The sequence below is a fragment of the Pinus tabuliformis genome, chromosome 2_1 (assembly GCF_031772625.1).
Source record: "Pinus tabuliformis cultivar Carrire ecotype Pingquan chromosome 2_1, CPIR1, whole genome shotgun sequence".
Taxonomy (NCBI): Eukaryota; Viridiplantae; Streptophyta; class Pinopsida; order Pinales; family Pinaceae; genus Pinus; species Pinus tabuliformis.
Window position 1 is genome coordinate 39,305,088 of NC_142299.1, and position 17,728 is coordinate 39,322,815.

Here is a 17,728-nt window from a genome sequence, read left to right on the forward strand (position 1 = left end):
TGCAACATTTTGAAAGGAAAGACAAGGTTTTCGCTGATATAGATAGAGTTCAGTTGAGAATCCACCTCCATAATTATTCACATCTTGGAGCACGGTCGGTTAGTACTATGGATACATACAACCGACTACATAATGGGTTCAAGTCTATCACACATAAACATAGGATGCCTACCATCAAAACCCTTGAATCCATTAGAGGCAGGGAGGTTATCTTCCAGGAGATCGGGATTACATTGAACAAATCAAGAAAGTAATATAACGAGAGAGCTTGGACGTAACTAAATATATTATTCAGCAGTATGTCTTTGCACCAGTCAAAGCGTACATGAAGCTTTCATGGATGTGGAATAATATGCAATCAATCTTCAAGAACTTACTAATGGAGTCATTGGAGGTGAATATGCGCTACAAATGGGACTTGCCAGATTGAATCAAAGACATTGCAAAGTAGTTCAGAGCATGGCACACTTACATCACAAATGAACTCCATGAAGAAGCAAATGATTTATTCATTTGATGATTCTTTGTCCTTTTAGAAGTTTTGTCTTATTAGGCCACCATCTCATTTGTAAATTGTCTTATGTAATAAATGTTATGTAATGAAGTCCAAGGGACAGATGTGGAATATGAAAAGCCACATATTGAAATGTAAATGACATATAGTGAATATGAATAGTCATAGGAATTCAAGAGTCATGAGAAGATCAAAGGTCATTCTATTTGTTTTAAATAGCTCCTCATAACTCTATTAAAAGTCCTTTTGGGACCAAGCTCTTAGGATTTTTAGCCTTGTCCTCTGTTGCACTACCTAGGAGAAAGATTATTCTTTGGAGAAGTAAGTTGTGGCTTCATCTTCACTACTATATACAATGTCTTATTCATGTAACAATGTACTTGGGATCTTATGCTTATAATTAGAAGCTCAATGAGCCGACATTCCTTCATACATGTAGCATAGATGTAGTTGGACTATTATGGTTATGTGTATGGTATATGTTGCTTTATTCACATACTAAGTTAATGAATTATTTTGTTGCTTAATTATGTCTACTATTGAATGAATGTTGTTATGTTTTAATGATTGTTGTTTACTGTGTGGACTAATCTACAAGCACTCAACAAGTCTTTCTCTTTTTCTCGAGTAACCCTTTAGGATAATACTATTACTTTTCTAACTGGTGGTTCATTTCTCTCACCAGTCATGTAAGTCTTCCTTGTATACCTTACATTAGGTGTCTCACAAAGCTCACATTCTTGCTGACCCAAAGAGGTGTTGTGTTCTCTTATGTTTATGATCCAAAATGGATCTAACATAGACTCCTAAGTCTATGAATTTTCCTCACAGAGGAAAAATGAAAGTCATTGGATGATTTTGAAAATAGTCTCATTTCGTAGATTGTTTCATTCTAAATCCAACACAAATTGAATGGACCAAAACGGACTCCGGATGGAGTTATTGTAGAAAGAAGTTGGCCCAATGTCCTTTAAAAAGCAGGCATTTCCTTATAAAAGTGGACTTAAGGCTTTCTATGGAAAAATTGCATCGAAAGGGTTAAAGGGAGGACTTAAGTGGGGGCAGAAGGACTCCCTGATTGCGACCTCCTACATATTGCATCGGAGGTAGGCCTTCACATGATTTCGGCACCTAGGCAGAGCTGATTAGCAATTGCAAGGGGTGACTTGCGCTTGCGATGATTGGATCAGCAAATCCGCATCGGTGATATGAAATCGCATCGCAATGTTCCATGGTATATGGAAAGAACCCCTTGGCTGTTGTGATTACAATATACGATGGGCCGAGATCAACGATCGACGAATCTCGGATATAAGGGTCGTTGCAACTTACGACATGTGATTGCGACATGCGATAAAGGCTAGACCCGATAAGGTTATGGACGCGATTTCATAATATTTGAAATCCGGATTTGTGGATTTTCTTTGTATTTTCCATGTATTTAGGTTTTTGGCCACGCAAAGCGATTGCGATATACGATGAAAGGATGGACACGAAAGGCTTAAGGGATGCGATTGCATATTATTTGAAGTCTGGATTTTCGGATTTTCAATGCATTCCTATGTATTTGGTGTTTCGCCATAGGCAATAAGATTTGGGATGAGCGATGAAGAACATGGACCCAATAGATTTATAGGGGCAATTCTATATTATTTGAGTTCTGGAAAAATGCCCCATGATGGGTTTTCATCAGTTTTCCTGTGTATTACATTACGTGTCCGAAAGCAGGATTTCTGCAGGAGGAAGGCCGAACGGTTGGGTTTTCCATGCCCACCAATTCCTTTTCAATTGTAAACTTCTTCTTTTAAGAAAACAGTCGAGCTTCCATGCATTAGGCGATTGTAACTGAAGTTTTACAAAGGCACGGAGAACACAATTGGTAGGAATGCACAGAGGCTGAGCAAAAACAGAAACCACAGGGAGCAGTGGATCCTCGGGAGGCTTAGACAGAGTCATGCTCAGAGGAAGCTCGGAGAAGCTCAGAAGAAGCTCAGAGATGTTTGAATGCTGAGTGTATTCCAAAGGCAGTCTACAGAGTAGAGGATGCTCGGTGCAGAGTAAGAGAAGCTCGATATAGCCACCAGAGGTTGGAAGGCAGAGCCAAAGAACTGATAGAGGCATAGCCACCAGAGGTTGGAAGGCAGAGCCATAGAACTGATAGAGGCATAGCCACCAGAGGTTGGAGGCAGAGCCGCAGAGCCAGAGGGCTCAATGGAATTCTACAAGCCATGGAGCTGTAATTAAGTTCAGAACAACAAAGGGATCAAATTATCAAGCTATTGTTGATGTCCTATGTGTGTTGATGACAGAAGAAGGAGTTCCAGAGATAGTTAAAAGAATTTTGAGGGAGTTGGTGCAAGCTAGAGCTCAAGATAGCTCAAAGCGCTAATTGAAGGAGTCTAACCCAAAGAAGCCTAGATATATCCGCAACAAGGATAGCCAGGGATAAGATGGTATTCCAAGCCCATAGGTACAGTTGTAAACCTATGGAGTTGAGGGTGGAACTTATAAAAGAATTTAAGCGATAATCCCAAAGAGCCAAGTCGAGTTGACAAGAGCTCATCGATACATAGCCCAAGAGGTTTGGGTGAACTCATAATTATATTATTGTTATGTGTGTTGGTTATTATTTGCATTATTTGTTGTTATATCTTTTTTATATCACAAAAAGAAAATCAACTTAAAGCACATAAACAGTTAAAGACAAATGCAATCATACACCTATTTCAATTTCTTAATTCCACATTTGTAAACATAAGCATAGATCTTGGGAATATATAAGCTTTGGAGTGGGAGAGGTAATTTTTTATTGGTGTTGAGTCTCAAACTTGCATCTTCCCTATACAACTTTTTAGCCTTCTTTTCCAGTTACTTGAACCACAAAGCTATCAAATCATTGCATATTAGTTTAAAAAGAGCTTATAAAATGGTTTCCTAACTATGTCTTGTGACTGCTGTTTGATTTAGATTTTTGCTCAGTCAGCTATGGAATCTTGTCAGTTTCCGCAGCCATTTTGTTGAAATCTATGTTACAGGTGTCCACTGGAGAATCCGGCCACATGGGCAAGCTGCAAATGATGTGTACATGGAACGTGTCCCCTTGGTTCAGCCGAATCACCCACAAAAGGCCATGGTCAAGGATAGTCAAAGCGGTGGTCAACCTAAGAGTTTTGCAGTGGCAGGACTCTGTTTTTCACCACGTGAAGACTTGTGTGGAAAATTCCTCAATCTCAGGAGGTGTGCTAACACCTGTGGACTGTTCCGTGAACCCAAATCCAACAGCCACCACTCCTTGGATTTAATTGTCATGGCTACCATATTGCTAGATCTTCGGACGTGGTTATTCACGTGTCTGTTTAGCAGCGTAGAATTTAGGAAGTAGTTGTAGCATCCTCAGTTATAAATAACGCGTTATCATACGCTTGTTAGTTAGCTTGATATATGTAATTTTGACTGTTTTATGAGCCCACTGTGTCGTGCTCTATCTTTATCTTATGACTACATTTTAATATATGAGAAGACAGTGTTCTTAAGTTCAACTTGTGACTGATTGTTGATTGGCCGAGGTTGCAGAGGGCCCCTGTACACCAAGGCTCTGTAACTACTGTATAGTTTCTTGCTTTCTTCCATTATGTTACTGTTTCCATAAGCGTTTGTTAGTATATACTATACTGTTTTTGATATTCATGTTAATTATTGTCCATATTTTCTTTTATGCTTTCTCATGATTGTTAATTGATCAATGTTTTTCTTTCAGGTTCTTGTAGACAGCCTGGGCAATTTACATATCTTTTTAATGACTAATGACATGAAATCGTCTTGTCCTTCTGCTGATTTATTTTCTGAGTTCTAATTCCAGCATTGTTATTCCTTTTAGTTTTGTTTTGTTCATTTACTTTTATGCAATTTAGAAATCAGATTACTCAATTTGTTCATGATTACCTCCTATAGCCAGAGCGAGACTATTGGTGAGGGGTCAGAATATGAGTTGATGTGATATGATTTAGTTTATTTTTCTGCAAGTTAGTGATTAGATTACTCATGTCATTTTCAGTTACCTCCTATAGCCAGAGCGAGACTACTGGTGAGGGATTGAAGTATGAATGCATAGTTTGATCTTAGTTTCATTTTATGCAATTTCATTTTATGCAATTTAGATATCAGATTACTCAATTTGTTTATGATTACCTCCTATAGCCAGAGCGAGACTACTGGTGAGGGGTCAAAATATGAGTTGAAGTAGTATGATCTAGTTTACTTTGCTTACAGTTTTTGAATTGCTTTAAGTTCAGTTTTTTTCTCTTTTTATACAACAGCAAGGATACTGGGCTTCATTGTCACTAGCTCACTGTTTGGTACATTTTTATTTTCTCTTAGTAATTGATTTCATCATTGCAAGTTTTGAAACCTTTTTGAGAACTTTGAAGTTTGGAAATCATTGTAGAGGTCACCATTGCCTTGAACACTTATATCCATACTTGATTTTTTATTTTGCCATCTCACATTAGGGAATCAACAAAAGATAAAACCAAAACAAACCAAAAATCACAAATGGCAAAGAATTAAGAAATCGGTTATCTTGCATATATAATGCACTTCACTTCAGCAGTTTACGACTCCCGGATTGACAATTTATATATCAATTTAGGACACACTAAATTGACCAAACAATTGGCAAGAAGCCTTTAGTACCCCATTTTCAGATCAGGTGGTATCAGAGCTGTTTATATCAGAGCTTCAGGTTGATTAACCCCACCTTCAAAGAAGGTGATATCAGAGCTTAAGTTATACTAATGCAGGTTGTATCATGGAGCAGGTTATATCATGATGTAGGTGATATCATATCAATATGCTTGATCGACAGAGCAATCTATATTCTTCTTTGACTTGAAAGGTGTTCAAATAGTAGAAAGAATTTAGCTGTTTGATTGATTGTAAACTGGCTGTCGTTTGAGTTTACAGAGGTGAAACCTATTGATAGTTAAGTCCAGGAGAGGACAAAAAGGAAGAGGGGCTGAAGTAATTCCTCTTATCCCAAAGGACTTCAAGGCAATCCTTGAAGCATAAGAGATTTGTTGCAAAAGGTTGCTTGAATAAGCTCTTTGTTAATCTTGTTTGAAGTTCTTTTGTTCATTCTGATAATGACAACTTCTACAAGTGAGTCCTCAAATTCTTCTTTCTTCACAAGATTCTTTGATGAATACATGAAGCAATATTTGTTCATCGTGATGGATATGGTGAGATAAATGTATGAGGATGGAAGGAAGAGCATCATACATAGAGAGAAGTTGAATTACATGAAGGAAGGAAGCAGTTTCTTTCTGACAAATTGTAGGAAATGGAGAGGCAACTTCATATTGCAAATATGAACCTGAAAAGGATGCATGAGTTGGAGACACGGCTCCTTGTTGCCAAGGAAGCCTTGGTCAAGTATCAGCTTGAAGAAGAGGTAAACAATTCATGTTTTTCTTCAAATTCTTCTAAGAATGTTTATGTTGGTTCTTTTGAAAAACATACCAGAGGCATAGGGTCCAAGTTAATGTCCAAGATGGGCTATGAAGGAAAATGCTTGGGAAAACATGCACAAGGTATTGTTGAGCCAATAATGGTTGAGGAAAGGCCTAAGTATTTGGGTCTTGGCTATGGACAATCTTATGGAGAAAGTTCTGAAGCTGCCATGAAGACAATTGAAACAGTTCCTAGAAGGAGTTTCATTGCAAGTCTTCTACCTTAAGAGTGTAAAGATTGTATTCTTGGGGAATGCAATGGTGTGAAGCATATTTTGCAGAAAGAAGGTGTGCATAAGCATACACTTGAACCAGAGAGTTGTGGAAACTCTGAAACCATTGAAGACGTTGATGGTGTTCCAAAGGGAGCTACTTCTTCATTCAATTCACCTCCTCATGAAGGTAATAAAGGTGAAAAGGAAAGGTATAAATCTAATTTTAACCATATTCCTTTTGATTATGTTCAGCATGGTAAATTTCCATATAAGTATGGGAAAAGAATTGCATGTTCCTTTTGTGTTTTAAATAACCATAATGTTTCTAGATGTTGGAAGAGAATGGCCACATACAGGAAACTTTGGAAGGAAAAGAAGCAAGAAGCCAAAGGTCCATTGGACAAGGCAAATCATGTTGTCAAGAAGATGCACATGTGTTGCACTTACTACCATAAGCAAGGACATATTGCTGCAAAATGTTGGACTCTAAATCCAATAATTCTTCCACGAAACTTGAAGAAGGTGGAAAGAGAAAATGGCAGGAATGGAAAGAAAGATTCCATGATTGATGTGTTTCAGGATGATTCACATGTTGATGCTAACGTGCAGACAAAGGAAGGACCTTTGAAATGGATTGGTAAGAAATGGTTAGAATTATTATCCAATTAAGATTGCATGTCTATTGATATAATGCATCTATTTGCATTTCTTTGTTAATGGAATGCAAGTTGCAGGATTTTACCAAGAAGGTGAATGGAAAAGTTGAGTAGGAGACTCACTTTATTGCTGCAACATTATATTCATTTCAGCTTCGAAAGTACAGTGTACTTAAGCAAAAGTTGAAGGATGAAATGCATGCATAAGCATGATATGCATGAACACAGGGATGTTGATGATTTCCTTGTATTTAAACATGTATGTGTAATTAACTTGAAGGGTTGATTGCTTTGTTTTTAAGCATGCATGTAATGTTAATGTTGACTTGGGAAAAGTTGATTTGGTCTCCAAGATGGAGATGATGATGAAGTGTTTCATCTTTGAAAAAGAACTTTAGAATTATTTTTCTACATGCTTGACTTGAAGGGTCAATTGTTTTAAAGGCCTATTTTGTTGGCTTGTTATCTAGTCAATCATTTGTATGCAGATGTAAAGACATGGAGGTGTTCACAAGGTGTGAAATCTATTTCTTTTGTTGAAGCAGGAGTTTAGGCCATCTAGTTGTTGTCTATAATTTTGTTGTTGTTAACAGTTGTTGTTGACAATATGTCAAACAGATACAAATGTAAATTTTTGTGAAGAAGATGTAACTTCACATTGGTTTGAGCCACCTTGGATCAATGATCAAGGAAGAGAAGTTCAAACTACCTTCTGTGACCTTCTCAGTAGGAGTTCTGCAGGAAGTCAAGGAGGAAGACAGTTCTTCCCAGGAGGACAAGCACATCCAGGAAGGGAGTGTTCAAAGGCTTTGGTTCAAAGGCACTATGAAAGGCAAGTGTATGGAGGCTGAAAGAAGAGGGTGAGGTACTCTCATTTACTATTTAGATCAGCATATCAGTCTTTTGAAGTCCACAAGCTTTTTAGTGGGAAGACGTGATCCAAAATGGATCTAACATAGACTTCTAAGTCTATGAATTTTCCTCACAGAGGAAAATTTAAATTCATTGGATGATTTTGAAAATGTTCTCATTTCGTAGATTGTTTCATTCTAAATCCAATGCAATTTGAATGGACCAAAACGGACTCCGGATGAAGGAGTTATTGTAGAAAGAAGTTGGCCCAATGTCCTTTAAAAAGGAGGCATTTCCTTATAAAAGTGGACTTAAGGCTTTCTATGGAAAAATCACATTGAAAGGGTTAAAGGGAGGACTTAAGCGGGGGCGGAAGAACTCCCCTATTGCAACCTCTGACATATCGCATCGGAGGTAGGCCTTCACGCGATTTCAGCACCCAAGCAGAGCCGATTAGCGATTGCGAGGGGCGACTTGCGATTGCGATGATCGCAACGGCGGATCGACATCATCGATATGAAATTGCATCACAATGTTCCATGGTATATGGAAAGAACCCCTGGGCCGTTGCGATTGCGATATGCGATGCGCCAAGATTGGCGATCGGCAAATCTTCGATACAAGGGCCATTGCAACTTGTGACATGCGATAAAGGCCTGACCCGATAAGGTTATGGACACGATTTCATAATATTTGAAATCTGGATTTGCGGATTTTCTTTTTATTTTCCGTGTATTTGGGTTTTTGGCCTATGCAAAGAGATTGTGATATGCGATGAAAGGATGGACCTGAAAGGCTTAAGGGACGCATTGCATATTATTTGAAGTCCAGATTTCGGATTTTCAGTGTATTCCTGTGTATTTGGTGTTTGGCCATAGGCAATGCGATTTGCGATGCACAATGAAGAACACGGACCTGATAGGTTTAGAGGGGCGATTCTATATTATTTGAGTTCCGTCAAAATGCCCCATGATGGGTTTTCATCAGTTTTCCTGTGTATTGCGTTACGTGTCTGAATGCGGGATTTCTGTAGGAGGAAGGCCGAATGGTTGGGTTTCCCATGCCCACCGATTCCTTTTCAATTGTAAACTGCTTCTTGTAAGAAAACAGTCGGGCTTCCATTCATTAGGCGACTGTAACTGAAGTGCTAAAAAGGCATGGAGAACACAATTGGTAGGAATGCACAGTGGCCTAGTGAAAACAAAAACCACAAGGAGCAATGGATCCTCGGGAGGCTCAGATCATGCTCAGAGGAAGCTCGGAGAAGCTTATAAAAAGCTCAGAGATGTTTGGATTCTCAGTGTATGGCAGAGGAGGCCTGTGGAGTATAGGATGATCAGTGTAGAGTAAGGGAAGCTCAACATAGCCACCAGAGGTTGGAAGGTAGAGCCAGAGCACTAACAGAGGCATAGCCACCAGAGGTTAGAGGCAGAGCCGCAGAGCCAGAGGGCTCAATGGACTTCTACAAGCCATGGAGTTGTAATGAAGTTTACAACAGCAAAGAGATCAAAAGATCAAGCTATTGTTGATGTCCTATGTGTGCTGAAGACAGAAGAAGGAGTTCTAGAGAGAGTTAAAAGAATTCTGAGGGAGTTTGTGCAAGCTAGAGCTCAAGATAGCTCAGAGAGCTTGATGAGCCCCAAATTGGGTAACTTATTGGACTCATTTTGCCTAATTGTCCTTGTTCAATCCTCCATTTTTCATAGATTATGCATGTTTTTCTAGTATGTTTATGTTATTTGAACGAATAAGGGTGGTCACTCTACCAAGGAGGCTAATACGTGGTCATTTCAGGTTTTTTGGACAAATTTTGGAGCAAAACCAAGCAATTATGGCCCAGGTGACAGCCAAGCTTGAGGTGAGGATTCGTAGGGAGGTTGTTTGTGGCATGAAATGGTCCTTCCTAGAAATCTCTACCCTCAACTCCGAGCTCAACAAGCCACCAAAACGAGTTCTAAAGGCAGCCAAGAAGCTTTGGGAAGAGTGACTGTTTACTAGCAGTTGGAACAGCCGAGTCCCTTGAATTTAGGAGGGTTGCTAGCCCCCTCGTATTGTATAAATAGAAAGGCCTCAGCCTTCGTAGTTTACTTTTGGAACTGTTGGTATTTGCACTAGAGTGTTGTCCTTTTCAGCTCATTTTTCTTAGCTACTGTTGTAAAACTTTCTTGTGATGATTATTTTTTAGTAATGAGAAGCAGCTTTACTTGGAATCAGATCTGAGTTCTTTATAGGAGCCTGCAGCTCTTAGGGTTGGGCCCAACCCGAGTGCTAAGGCCTCCTTTATGTATTGTTATTTGTTCTTTATGTATTTGCAAAATCATTTCTGTTAAGTAGATTAAATCTTGCTGATTAACTAGGTCACTATTAATGGTTAGAAAGACTTTTGATGTTCAGATTGAGTTGATAGGTTGTTAACAGGGAAAAGCTTCAAAAAAGGGCCATCAAACACCTCTGATTTCACCTCTCCCTCAGTGGGATCAGGAGCTGGGATCAGGGTGACCTTGCTGCCCACAAAAACACTGACTTTGCTTTGCCATGCAATCACTAGTGTTTGATTTTCATTTGTAGAAGTTGGTTACATGTTCAGATTTTTGCTTGCTTAGTTGCATAAGTTAGTATACATGGTTTCATTGCAGGTCAAACTTTTGTTCATTCTCTTTACTGACAGCTAGATCAGATTAGGTCAAAGTAACTAGGTCTTTGATTTTACAAGTCTTCATTGGTTCAATTGGAAAAACAACTTGCAGAGCACCTGTACCACTTCTCTACCTGCCCATACTCCATCAACCCATCTGCTCCATCCCTCACCTCAGCTTCTTGCCTTACGTTTTCCATTTGCTCACATAACCCTAGTTTTGTGCAACATCGCTTCAGTCCTTCTTGAACAAATCCAGTCATCTACATCTATCCTCAACTCCATCCACCAAGTCCTGGACCACCTCCAACCCTTATCCTACCTCCATACCCACTCCTTCAGCTTTCTTCCTCCATCCACCCTCCAAAATCCCATTTCTAAACATCCTATAGAAAAATTACAGACATCCTGTAGAAAATCACAGACATCTTGTAGAACCCCTGCAGACTTCCTGTAGAAGCTCACGAATGAGGTTTCTTGATAGCCAAACTCTATGAAACTCTTTGGAAGGGTGTTAGGGACCCCTTAGGCCCTCTCTGAACCTTCCCGACCTCCTCCAAGAATTTCCTCTCACAAATCCACCTCTGCACAGTCAAATCGCATGCATGATAATTCTGGCAACTTATTCAAAAATACAAAAAGATGTTTTTTCAGATGTTACTGTAGAAGTAGCTTAGATACATGTATTTACCTTCCTAGAAGTCAATGGCATTTCTTTCAGTAGCTTGCATCCTCTTTCTTGCATCGGTAGGGATAGCTGGTAAAATTAGGGTTTGCTTGGGTTTACGTTTCCTTTCAGCTTTCCAGTTCTTTCTGCAAGTAGATCAGTCTTCTTTGAGTTAGCTTTTGTCCATCAGTTAAAAAGCTTCTTCTCAGAGCTCATAGAAGTTGGCTTAAGCTCCTAGCAGACTTGTGCCCGCTGACCAAGTGACAGCTGCGGCAAGAGCTAGTACTTGTGCATATAGCACCGTCGCTTCCAAGTTTGTTACGAACTACCGGGTTGATAAAAGTAAAGAAGGGAGTCCCAGGAGTTGCAGCACTATTGCTGCAATACTGGAGCTCACCGCTCTTTTTGGCGCCATTGCCAGGGAAGCGTCAGAGTATTTGTGATTGCTACTTTTCTTCTATTTTCCTACTCTAACCTTCTGCTAAGTAGTTTATTTCAGTTCCATTCTGAAATTTCATTTCTGCAAAAGTAAATTAGACATTTCCTACTTTCATAGATTAGCCTTTCAATTCCACAATTTCATTTTTGCAAGCGTAGAATACAATTTCAATTCTGCAAGCATAGTCTAGCATTTCATTCTCACAATTTGATTTCAGCAAAATAGATTAGCCCTTTCATGCTTTCATTTCAATTCCACATTTTCATTTCTGCAAGATAAATTTTAGTTAGTCGCAATTCCATCTGTTTCAGTTTTGTAGGTACAAGCAGAGAAAAAGAAGCAAAAGCAACCAAAAATCTTTTCATGCCTCGTAGGAATAGAGATAATACCGGAAAATTCCTACCCAACACCCCCACCACTTCACTAAGTCACCCTTCTCTCTTCTTTGGTGGCAGTGACCCAGAAGAACCTATAGGTGAACCTCCTGAGATATACAAAGATCCTATAACAGAAGAAGAGCAAGAAAACGTTCCTTTTGAGACCATGGCTGACAACAGAAATGGTAGAGACGATGATGAGAGAATAGAAGGTACCTTCCCCATCCGAGAGACCAACGGGGACATGAAAATGAAGAACATAAGTCACTCAGCCTTACCTCATTTCCATGGATTGACCACTGAAGACCCTGATACCTTCCTGTTTGAGTTTGTTGTCCTTTATCGAACTTATGACTATACAGAAGATGAGCAAAAGTTGAAACTCTTTCCCTCTACTCTCAAGGATACAGCATTACGCTGGTTCATGGGGTTACCTAGAAACAGTATCACCACTTGGGCTCAGATGCAGTAAGCCTTTAACAACAAATACCGAGACTACTGTAGGTCAAAGGAAACCAAGGGAGAAATCTTTCGGATGACCATGGGAAATGATGAATCTTTAGAAGACTACGAGGAAAGGTTCCAACTCAGCTATAAACGGGCCAGGTTCACACTTGACCCTAAATCTCTAAAGTTGGTTCTGCTCCGAGGAGTCCCCGAAGACCTTCTAGATACCCTTCACATGCTAGCTGGAGGAGACATCTACCAACTACCTTATGAGGACATAAAGACTGTGTTTAGAAACCACTCTAGGGCAGCTCGGAAAAGAGGTAGGGGGAATCCACTTTCAACTAGTACTACCTTCTCCAAGCATGAGGTTGCTAATTAGATGGAAGACTTCAAAAGTGAGATGAGACAGACCATTTCCATGCAACTTGATACTTTCCGAATCCAACAAAAGAAAGAGGAAGCTGAGAGGGCTTTGGCCATTTTCTGTCCTAGATGTACGAGGAAGCATCCTAAGAACGAGTGTCCATTGCACTCAGTAGAGGTATGTTTCATTTGTGAGGAGAACCACCCCACAAACCAATGCCCAACCTTGCCTGGATTCAAAGCCATGTACCGAGGGACTGAGGCACCCACTGAACCTCTCTACTTCCTCAACCAAAGGAGGTCGCATGGACCCAGACCTTACCAGCAGGGGATGTAAGGGACATCCCAAGCTTATTATAGCCCCAACCAATCTGCTCACATGCCTTCTTGGGGTCCCCCTGCTCATCCTTCCTAGTCTGCACCTCCTCCGTGGTCCTATCCACCTCAATACCATACTCAACCCACTGCTCATTCGTTTCACTCACATGTCTAGCCACAGCCTTAGTGGAATGCACCTCAACCGGGGTGGAGGCCCCAATACAACTCTCCTCCCACCATTCTGCCTCCACCACCCGCTCAGCCACAACCATTACCTCCTGCTCCTCTGAGACAACCCCAGATGCCTGCTCAACTGAACCCGAACCCCAACAACCGACAGGCCCAACAGGTATACACTGGGGAGACAACATGTCCTACCTATGTTGTGGAGATCCAGGAGATCAACCTGCGATCCGGGAAGACCCTTCCAGATCGCCAACCTCCTCCCCCAGAGGACGAGGAAGAGAAATAGGAAAGTGAACCCAAAGCCATTCCACCCTTTCCTGAGCGACTAACAGTAACCACGCAACCAAACCCAGAGGAGACTGAACTTCTGGGAGAACTGAAATAGTTGTGTGTGAAAATACCACTTCTCCAGGCCATCAAAGATGTACCGATATACAACAAATTGATTAAGGAGAAGTGTTTCAGGCACCTAGGTAGGTGAAAGAGAGATGCCTCGACTATCAATGTCATCGGACAACTGTCCAATCTAATGTTGGGGCAAGTAATCTGTCCAAAGTATTTGAACCCTGGGAGTCTTGTAGTTGATTTCCACATCAATGGCACCATAATCCCCCATACCTTGATTGATCTAGGGGCTGCCATTAATGTGATGACTAGGGACACCATGCTTAAACTCAACCTTCAGAGTTCCTTAAGAAAGACCTCAACAGTCGTGCAATTGGCAGATCACTCCACCGTGACTCTCGAAGGGATTGTGGAAGATGTCTTGGTCTCTGTTGACTCTTGGGAGTACCCTGCGGACTTCTTCGTCCTTCAGCCAAAGGAAAATCTCACTGGATACCCCCTCATTTTGGGAAGGCCTTGGTTAGCCACTGTGGATGCTTACATCAGTTTCCGAGCTGGAAGCATGACCATCAAGAATGGGCCTATGTCCAAGCAGCTAGTCCTATATCCTCCTGCCCAACCTCTACTAGAACATGACTTACCACTCTGGTTGGAAGAAGGAGATGAGGATGAGGTCTACTCTGCACCATTGTGCATAGTAGAAACCACTAGGGGAGGCCCTCAAACCGAGGATGATTTGATTGAGACTTTGATTCAAAATCCACCTCCCAGTGCACTGTCCTTAGAGGAATTGGTGGAAGATACCCAAGCCAGCACCTTAGTGGACCTCTGTGTGACTAATCCAACCTCTCCCAGAGTTAAGAATGTGGAGTTTGGTCCCGAAAGAACTTTAAAGATCAGCTCCTCCCTATCTCCTTCCCAGGAGAAGGAGCTGTGTAGCTTACTGAACAATCATTTAGATGATTTTGCTTGGAGCTATAAGGAGATGAAAGGAGTCCATCCTTCGGTCTACCCATCACATCTACATTAAAGAAGATTGTAAACTAGCCACAGCCTCAGAAGAGAATGAATCCAGCCCTTAAAGACATTGTCAAAGAAGAATTGCAAAAATTATTGAATGCAGGATTCATCTACCCTATCTCCGATAGTGAGTGGGTCTCGCCTCTAGTGCTTGTGCCCAAAAAGAATGGGAAGTGGAGAATCTATGTAGATTATTGAGAACTTAACAAAGCCACCAAGAAAGACCATTTCCCTTTGCCTTTCATCGATCAGGTGTTGGATGGACTGGCAGGGAAGAAGTTCTTCTCTTTCCTAGATGGGTTCAGCGGGTATAACCAGATCCAAATCAGCCCAAAAGACCAAGATAAAACCACCTTCACCTGTCCTTGTGGTACCTTTGCCTACCAAGTCCTTCCCTTTGGGCTATGCAATGCTCTTGCCACTTTCTAGAGAGGAGTATTAAACATATTTTCTGAGTTGGTCCATGATTCAGTAGAAATCTATATGGATGACTTTACTCCTTATGGGTCCAACTTCCAAGAAGCATTGACTAATATTGGAAAAGTTCTAACCAAGTGCATTGAAATGAACCTGTCCCTTAGTCCTGAAAAATGTGAATTCCTGATGACTGAAGGGACTGTGCTAGGTCACACCATTTCTCAGCAAGGATTACAGGTGGATCCTAATAAAATTGCTATCATCCAAAAGGTCCCACCTCCTCAAAAGGTAAGAGATGTTTGGAATTTCCTAGGCTTAGCAGGATATTATCAAAGATTCATTAAAGACTTCAGCAAGCTAGCCTCGCCTTTGTTTGGCCTCTTAGGGAAAGATGTTGAGTTTAAATGGACTGACAACTGTCAAGGGGCATTAGATGAGTTGAAAGATAAGCTGGTGTCCGCCCCGATCTTGAGAGGTCCAAACTGGGCCTTACCTTTCCACATCCACACTGATGCCTCGAACAAAGCCATAGGGGCAGCCTTAGGACAAGTTGAGGAGAAACTCCCATATGCCATATACTTCGTCAGAAAAAACCTGTCCAAGGCATAAATGAACTATACTGTAACTGAGAAAGAGTTCCTGGCTGTAGTCCATTCCCTAAACAAGTTCAGACACTACATCACTGGTTATCAAACATTTGTACACATTGATCATGTTGCAATTAAATATTTAATGAATAAGCCTGATGTCAATGCTCGTATCATTAGATGGTTACTTTTGTTGCAGCAATTTGATTTGACTATTGTCGACAAGCCAGGTAAGGAAAATGTTGTTGCTGACTTCTTGTCTAGATTAGACTTGCCTGTAGGTGAAGAAGGAACAGTGGATGACCAGATGCCTGATGAACATCTGTTTGCTATCTCAGTACTCTCTCCATGGTTTGCTGATATAGAAAATCACTTGGTCTCAACACAGTTCCCTCCGCATCTATCCTCAAAGGAGAAGAGCAGAATTGTAAGGAAGCGTGCCTCGTTCACTTGGATCGGGGGCAACCTATTTAAACTTGGCCCAGATCAGATCTTGAGACGTTGTGTTAGGGAGGAGGAAGTCTTTGACATCCTCCTAACCTATCATGACGGACCTTGTGGAGGCCACTTTGCAGCCAAAAGGACTGCCTTCAAAATTCTACAGGCAGGCTACTATTGGCCTACTCTTCATCAAGATGTCAGAAGATACATCAGCCAGTGTGACCGATGTCAAAGGATGGGAAAATCGACTCCAAGGGATGAAATGCCTCTCCGGACTCAAGTGACCTTCGAGCCATTTGAGAAGTGGGGCATGGATTTTGTGGGTCCTATCAACCCTCCTTCAAAGCAACGATCTTACATCATTGTGTGCACCAACTATCTGACCAAGTGGGTAGAAACGAAGGCAATCAAATCAGCAACAAAAGAAAAGGTGGTTGAGTTTCTGAGGGAAAATATCTTCTACAAGTTTGGCTACCCAAGAGAGTTAGTCACCGATTAAGGAAGCCAGTTCACCTCCAACCTAATTTAAGATTTGCTCGCTCATCACAAGATCAAGCACAAGACTTCCACCCCCTATCATCCTCAAGCAAATGGGCAGGTGGAAGTCACTAATAGAGCATTGGAAGGGATTTTGACTAAGGTTGTGAGCAGCAGCAGAAAGGATTGGGCAGATCGCCTGGTTGAGGCCACCTGGGCCTACAACACCACTTGGAAGACTACAACAAGTTTCACACCTTATGAGCTGGTCTACGGGAAGAAAGCTTTGTTGTCCATAGAGTTTGAGTACAATACATTGAGGGTGGCAGCTCAGCTGGACCTAGATCTCAGCCATGCTCAACGTGAAATATTATTGCAGCTGAATGGATTAGATGAACAGAGAATGCAGGCCCTCCTCCACTCAGAAGTAGTTCAACTCCAGAGGAAGATATGGCATGATCGGTACCTTAATGAGAAGCAATTCCAACCGGGAGATTGGGTGCTGTTGTATGACTCAAGATACAAGGATTTCAAAGGAAAGCTAAGGACAAGATGGTTAAGACCATATACAGTGGAGAAATGCAATGAAAATGGTTCAGTCCTTATCCGAACCATTGATGAAGAAGCCATCCCCATGCTTGTCAATGGGCATCGATTGAAAATCTACAAGAAACCCCTTTCAAGGCAGGAGTTCATTGAAACTGTGGAAAAATCAGTGTTGGTAGTAGAGGAGGGTTTTGCCTCTATTCCGGCCACACCTTGATCATCACAAAAAAAAAGGGAATAAAAAGATCCTTGGGTGAAAACCTCGCTAAGGCACCCAGGGCAGACAATGAGGGTGAAAACCTCATGGAGGCGCCCCAGTTGTCTCTCAGAAAATAAAGAAATGGAAAAGATCCTTGGGCAAAAACCTCTCTGAGGCACCCAGGGCAGATAGTGGGGGTGAAAACCTCATGGAGGCGCCCCTGTTGTCTCTCAAAAAGAAAAAAGAAAAAAAGAAAGAAAAAAGAAAAAGAAACAGGTCTAATCTCTGGAATTATTGCAGGTTGCAGGGAATACATTGCAAATAAAGAAGGTCGCGCAAAACGAGGACAGGGGTCCGTACCAAGCTACCAGACATACTCACAAAAACCCCCTCCATGGCCACTCACTTTTTCTAGGATTTGAACACATTCGAGTCGAGATTCAACCTCTTACAGGAAGTTTTGAGCTTTCTACAGGAAGTTTTGGGGCTTTCTACAAGAAGTTTTGCATTTCTACAG